Source organism: Etheostoma spectabile, unplaced genomic scaffold, assembly GCF_008692095.1.
Source record: "Etheostoma spectabile isolate EspeVRDwgs_2016 unplaced genomic scaffold, UIUC_Espe_1.0 scaffold00569756, whole genome shotgun sequence".
NCBI classification, from domain to species: Eukaryota; Metazoa; Chordata; class Actinopteri; order Perciformes; family Percidae; genus Etheostoma; species Etheostoma spectabile.
Genome location: NW_022605300.1, coordinates 1 through 7270, shown reverse-complemented (window position 1 = coordinate 7270; position 7270 = coordinate 1). Strand labels below are relative to the sequence as shown.

The window sequence follows — 7270 nt, the reverse complement described above, 5'->3', positions numbered from 1 at the left end:
ATGCATACATGATATGAATATATTTAATCCAACACAGGCCGGCCTTGTTGCTCCATCAAAACCTCTTTCTGAACTTTCCATTTCCACACAGGAACATCTGGAGATGTTGTGCTAAATGAAGTGTGGTTGGTCCAGGCTACTGTGCATGTAGCTTGGAGCTCCAGTTAATGACTTTTGGGCCTCCCCCCCCCCCCCCCTCTCTTGGGTCTACCAAAGGCACCTTCAGCAGATGGCAAGATGGCGACAGGAGCAGGAAAGAAGGAGCAACCATCAACAGTGAAGGAGGAAGAGGAGGAGCTGCCTGTAGCAATAAAGGAGGAGGAGGAGGAGCCTGCAGCAATAAAGCAGGAGGAGGAGGAAGAGGAGGAGCAGCCTGCAGCAGTGAAGGAGGAGGAGGAGCCTGCAGCATGGAGGAAGAGGAGGAGGAGGAGTATGTGGTGGAGAAGGTGTTGGACCGCAGAGTGGTGAAGGGAAGAGTAGAGTTTCTGCTGAAATGGAAGGGGTTCTCAGAGTAAGTATGAGTCTAGAATATTACTACTTGGTGTTCTTAGTCCTGAGATATATATATTTATATATATATAATATATATATATATAAATATATATATATATATTATATATATATATATATAAATATATATATATATATATATATATATATATTATATATATTATATATATATATATATATTGCAAATAAGTGTCAGCATTGTATCATGCTCTCAAAGTTGAAGGTTTGGTATTTTGACATTACTTTGAAGAAGACCCACAAATAATCTCACAAGATGGCAGCAGAACAAAGGAAACAGGAATGCTAATTAGAGTGAGAATAGATTGTCTAAAAACAAAGTGTGAGGAGATGTTCTTCTGTCTGCTCTCACCTTTCCAGTGAGGAGAACACATGGGAGCCACAAGACAACCTGGACCTGGACCTGATCACCGAGTACCTGCAGACACACAAGGAGACGGAGGAGAATAAAAAGAAGGAGGCAAGAGGAAAGGTGTCAGGGAGGAGAAGGTGAGTGAAGGAAAGAGGGTTCTCCAGACTGAAGAGTCCCACAAATCTAATCTAATCTCATATTATTGAATCACACGAGGGTTCCACAGATGTATTTAAGGATTTATATATTATGTAGCGCCCCTGATGGCCGATATTCAGCAGATTTGTCAACAAACTCAGAATGGGATGACGGTCATTTGACATTTCATAAGTGAAATAACTTTGCTGAGAAAAAAAGATTAAATCCTGCTGGTACCTGACTTTTCCTAAAAGTGTCTGTATTTTCATTAAAATGTTTTTCAAATTATTTACACCAAAGCCCAAAAAAATATGATTTTACCCTATTTTGGCCATACACGGTCATATTGACCGCAAGGGCTTTCACTGCATTCTTTATGTAACCATTCGCTTGATTGATCTTGGTTGCTTAGTAACTATCATTGTCTTTGTTAGAGAAACGTCACTAGCCTTTTTGTATTTGTCGGTAGCCCATTAGATTACAGTAACTACACTGCTTTTGATTACTTAGTTAGAAACCATTTTGTAAAAAATGTCCAGAATGAATGACCGATTTAGGAGGTATATGACTGTTGAAACTGCCTTGGAGATGCTTCAGAACATGGGAAGGGATGATTCTGATGCTGGGGCTCTATCGGAGTCGGAGGAAAGTGACAGTGACCGTTCTGGGTGAAGGATAGGTCCAACACTTCATCCTCATCAGAGAGGGAGTCCGCAGGCCAACAGCGGAAAAAGAGGAGACGACTGTCCTCTAAGAATTCGGATCGAAATATTGCGTTTAGGCTCGATGGTCCCTTTGATGGCGTTGAGCCGGCCACGGCTGATGTTTGCGGTGAGTTTGGCTACATAGCTGTTCTGGTCATATTTGCAATTGTAGGGTGTTATTATTATTATTATTATTATTAGTCTAGTTGTTGTTATAGCTATTATAGTTTTTTTTGGCGTTCCCAACCATTAGACGTACCCTCGAGCCAACATACAGCCCACCTGAGTCATCACCGCCGGAGGCGGCTGTGGAAACGGGGAGGACGGGACGGCGTGGACGGTGCTTCCTCTGAGTGACCGTCCAGGGAGAACGCAGAGCCAAAACGTCCTGACAGAAGCTGCTGGCCCCACAGCGCACGCACAAACGCAACGTTGAAGATGCGCTCACAGCCTTTGTGGTCTCTTGGATGATGGCATGCTGAAGCACATCAGGGACTGCACCGTGGCTGAGGGCCCATCGGCACCTTGGTGACAGCTCCTGGGACCTGACAGTGGCGGGAGCTAAAGGCATTTATAGCCCTGCTGTATGTCCGCGGGGCACAGGGTGCAAAACACATCAATGTGGACAGTTTGTGGTCAGAAAAATGGGGCCTGCCCTTTTTCACAGAAACAATGGCCAGAAACCGATTCAGAGAGGTCCTGAAATTCCTGCGGTTCTAAAAAAGAAACGAGACGCATTCATCTGCAGGATGACGAGTTTGCCCTGGTGTCGGCAACATGGAACAAGTTTGTGGCAAACAGCATAGCTTGTTACAAGCCTGGTGCTGACATTACCATTGATGAGCAGCTGTTCCCCACCAAGGCCCGGTGCAAATTTATTCAGTACATGGGGAACAAGCCTGATAAATTCGGCATAAAATTTTGGCTGGCTGCGGATGTGCAGTCCAAATATATGCTGAATGGGGCTCCGTATCTCGGTAAAGAGGAGAGCAAAGGTCAGCTGGGAGAGAGTGTGGTGCTGAAACTGGCGGAGCCGTTTCTGGGGAAGGGAAGAAACATTACGACTGATCATTTCTTCACCTCCCTAAAACTAGCCACTGCCTTACAGGCCAAAAAGACCAGCCTGGTTGGCACCCTGGGCGAAGCAAAACGCGAGTTTCCTCCCTCTGTAAAAGAGCCGGCAGAGCTGTTCAGCACAAGGTGCTGAAATGTGCTAATGCCACACTGACCATTTACCAGGGAAGCCGAGACAAAATGTCTGCATTTTGAGCTCATTGCACACAAGTGTGGGAATAACACAGGAGACCGAAGGCAAAACCCGAGTCTGTGACTTATTATAATAACACCAACACGCCGTAGTAGATGTTCTGGATCAGATGGCGAAGGCGTACTCCGTGAAAGACGGTACACGAAGATGGCCAGTGGCTGTATTTTAACATCCTCGACCTGGCTGGAATAAATGCACATGTCCTATACAAGGAGTGCACCAGCAGCAGGATTCCAAGAAGGAGGTTCTGCTGCAGTGGCAGAGGAGCTGAGAGCAGAGTTCATGGAGGGGAAGAGGGCAGCAGCGCACGGGGCCGGTCCGCAGCAACAGCCACCACCGCCTGGCACAAAAACGCCGGCAGTGCCAGGTGAGGAGGAGCTGCAATCAGAACAAGACAAAGACACCTGCAACACATGCCGCAAACCCGTCTGTGGCAATTGTGTCAAAGACGAGCCGTCACCTGCGTCGACTGCTGTTAAAGCCAAATGTAGCCAACACATGTGTTTGTAATTAGTTGTTTCATGGTTCGTTCTCGGCTCTTTTTGTTATCAGCTCGGTTCCAGCTTTGACAATTGCCTATTTTCTTTGTCATGTGTGTAAAAAAATATAATCTTAATGTATATAAAAAAGTTATAGCGCACCAGCAGTAAAACTGCCACAGCAACTGAACTGAGAGCGGAGTTTATGGAGAAGAAAGGGCAGCGCTGCACACCACAGCAGACACCAGAACGGAGTTAGAGCCGGGTTAGCACACGTATACACGTTCAAATGAGCTACTTTTAGATGCTATTTGTTATGTTTCCATACCATATTTTTATGAAATAATTACGCTACTATGTCATGATATGAAACACATAGCCTATTAGTCCTTCTACTCTAACGTATAATTAAACTTGTTAAATTCTGCATTTTGGTGTTATTTCGTTCATCTAAAGATATTCTAACACAATACATGCATTGATATCACAATTAGGTATTTTTAATTAGAGGTTATAGAGTTAGGAATCTGGCGGTCAAAATGACCGCTCATGGCAGTTCTAGTAGTTATGGAATCCCGGCACTTCTAGTGTTAAAAAACAAAAATCTCAGGTTTCACATTAATAGTATTTCATTTGGACAAGATATCCAAAAGTTTGCGTGGGTTGCTAGCTACAAAAAATAGTTTTTTTCACAACTTAACCATAATCATTCAGTGTCTGTTAGCTCACAGGGCTCTAGGGTGCTAGTTAGCGTCTGTTAGCTCAGAGTGCTCTAGGGTGCTAGTTAGCGTCTGTTAGCTCAGAGTGCTCTAGGGTGCTAGTTAGCGTCTGTTAGCTAGCAGGGCTCTAGGGTGCTAGTTAGTGTTTGTTAGCTCACAGGGCTCTAGGGTGCTAGTTAGTGTCTGTTAGCTCACAGGGCTCTAGGGTGCTAGTTAGCGTCTGTTAGCTAGCAGGGCTCTAGGGTGCTAGTTAGCGTCTGTTAGCTAGCAGGGCTCTAGGGTGCTAGTTAGCGTCTGTTAGCTAGCAGGGCTCTAGGGTGCTAGTTAGCGTCTGTTAGCTAGCAGGGCTCTAGGGTGCTAGTTAGCGTCTGTTAGCTAGTAGGGCTCTAGGGTGCTAGTTAATAATAATTGTGATCGCAATATTTATCAAAATATTTATCAAAATTATTGTGATTATCATTTTGGCTGTAATCATGCAGCCCTATTTCACATTAATAGTATTTAATTTGGACAAGATATCCAAGTTGTGTGGTTTCTAGCTACAAACATTTACATTACATTTTTAATCCAAACAGAATTCTTTTATTAGTTCTTCGTAACGCCCGTCTTAAGACGCTATACGCCGAGCTTCAGGCAGAACCACGAGACCCGGACGAGTCTGAAAAAGTATGTTTGGCACATTCACGATTTTTGACAGACATCCCGACCCCAAAACGGATGTGGCCGACGTCAAGTGATGAAGTTTTGATCAAGAGATGCGTGGATATGCAAAACCTACTTTTTCAAACTCGTCCTGGGTTTATTTTATTATTATTTTTGGATGATTTATTCATGGGATTTTGAACATAACAGGTACATAATATACCTCATCCATAAAATGAAACCAATACAAAGAGTCAATCTGTGACACAAGGTACTAACAGAGGGACGATTTACACCCAGTTCCCCCCCCCCCCCCCCCCCCCCCCCCTATACAGAGATATCATTGAGATGAAATTTAATAGGTTAAAATGGGTTTTGATTCAGGTAAGCGTGGTAGTGGTAGTCTAATGTAGGCTGTTATATACTACTACTACTTATATACTAACATACAGGACAGGAATGCTCACACGCTCTCAAAGAAACAAATGGATAACAATTAAAAGAAATAAAGTAAATAAATATCAGGAGAGAATGTAAAAGCAACAACAAAAAACTAAAACAGACAAAACAGCTACTGCTTATGGGGGGGGTGGGGGGGGCAGTTAGTTCCCTAGACACCAGGGTCAATGTCTATATGAAGAGACCTAACATGATCTAGGAAGGGTTTGATGGAATCTCCATTCTAAGAAGTGAAGAGAATATTGGATTTTGTCTAATATCATGAATTGAAGTGAATCCTTTATCCATTGAGAGCGGGGGGGGCAAGAACTTTTCCACCGCAAGAGAATGACACGTCTTGCTAGTAGTGTGAGAAAGGAAGCAAGATCAGCAAAATAGGGCGCAGCAGGAGGCCAATGGGCACCAAACAGGGCCAGTAGTGGTGAGGGGTGAATGTTGGCAGATGTGATGCCTGAGAGGGCGTCAAAAACGCTTAACCAGAAAGGAGCAAGGGCGGGGCAAGACCAGAACACGTGAGTGAGATTGGCTGGGCCCTGGTGACACCTGTCACAGTTTGGATCGATGTCAGGGTAGATACGGGCTACTGTCAGACCAGTGAACTCTATGAACCACTTTGCACTGAAACCCTCCACGGCGAGCACAGACGGACGAGGAGTGGACAGAGGGCGCATTCCCAGACATCAGGACCTCTGTCCTCACCAAGCTCTGCAGACCAAGCATCACGGGAAGCATCAGGGGTTGTTGTCTGACTTTTGAGAAGAGGATTGTACAGTATTGAAATGGAACCTTTGAGACTTGGGTCAACACTAAGTCTGGTATCAATGAGAGAGGGGGCGGGAGGGAAGGGACGCCAGGAAATGATTGCAACTAAATGGGTGGGCTTTAGGTTGAAAACCTGACTTAGTTGGTCGAAGGAAGCCAGATATGCCACTGATGTAAAGTTGTTTTATTGACACAATCCCTAGGTTTTCAGACCTAAAAGCCTGGTCAATAACTGACGGAGTTAACAGAGGATGTAGCGGGGCTAGGAAGGTGGTAGCTGTAGCCCAAAGTGCCGATGATCTGGTTCAAGTTCTAAGGAAGTTTTTCACTTACACACTACTGGAGTGTGCGGTTGGTGACGAAGACGGGGGAGGCACAACAGGGACATCAAAAGATGGGGGACTACATGAGGCTTCCTCCACCTGCAGCCATGGTGGAGATGGCTGTTGGAGTGGCACCAGTTGCAATACGTTCTAATGTTGGCAGCCCAATAGTAGGGAGTGCAGAACGTTGGGTAGAGCTAGGCCGCCAGGAGTTAGTTTTTTTGCCGAATTTCTTTTTTAGGGGCGGCTGTGGCTCAGTGGTAGAGCGGGGGTGTTGCCAATCGGGAGGTTGGTGTTCGATCCCCGCCCCTGCAGTCATTGTCGAAGTGTCCTTGGGCAAGACACTGAACCCGAGTTGCCCCGGGCTGCGCATCGGAGTGTGATGTGTGGAGTGTATCTGATGAGCAGGTGTGTAGATGTGTGTGAGTGTGTATCTGATGAGCAGGTGTGTAGATGTGTGTTAGTGTGTATCTGATGAGCAGGTGTGTAGATGTGTGTTAGTGTGTATCTGATGAGCAGGTGTGTAGATGTGTGTGAGTGTGTATCTGATGAGCAGCCCGGCCACAGTTGTATGAATGTGTGGATGGTGAATGTTTCCTGTAGATGTAAAAGCGCTTTGAGCAGTTGGTAAGACTGGAAAAGATTTAGAAATACACACATTTACATGTACATTCTTTTTTGATTCTTGGGGTGCTTTTTGTTCCAAATAAAATTGTGAGATTATGCTATCAAGAGAGTGGAAAAAGTTAATGTTATGGAGGAAAACAGGGTATGCACTGGAAAGGATACAGGATTGGCTACCATTAATACATTTATACAAGTTACATTTAATAAGTCTGAATAGGTTTTGTCACACTGACATCCAGATATTTAAAGTGCTCCAGGGACGCTGGGAAT

General features: G+C 44.9%; 1 pseudogene; it reads left to right on the top strand.

The window, feature by feature from the left end:
- The first annotated feature begins 237 nt into the window (after window positions 1-237).
- LOC116685305 (uncharacterized) lies at window positions 238-3356 on the top strand (annotated as a pseudogene).
- Window positions 3357-7270: the final 3914 nt, after the last annotated feature.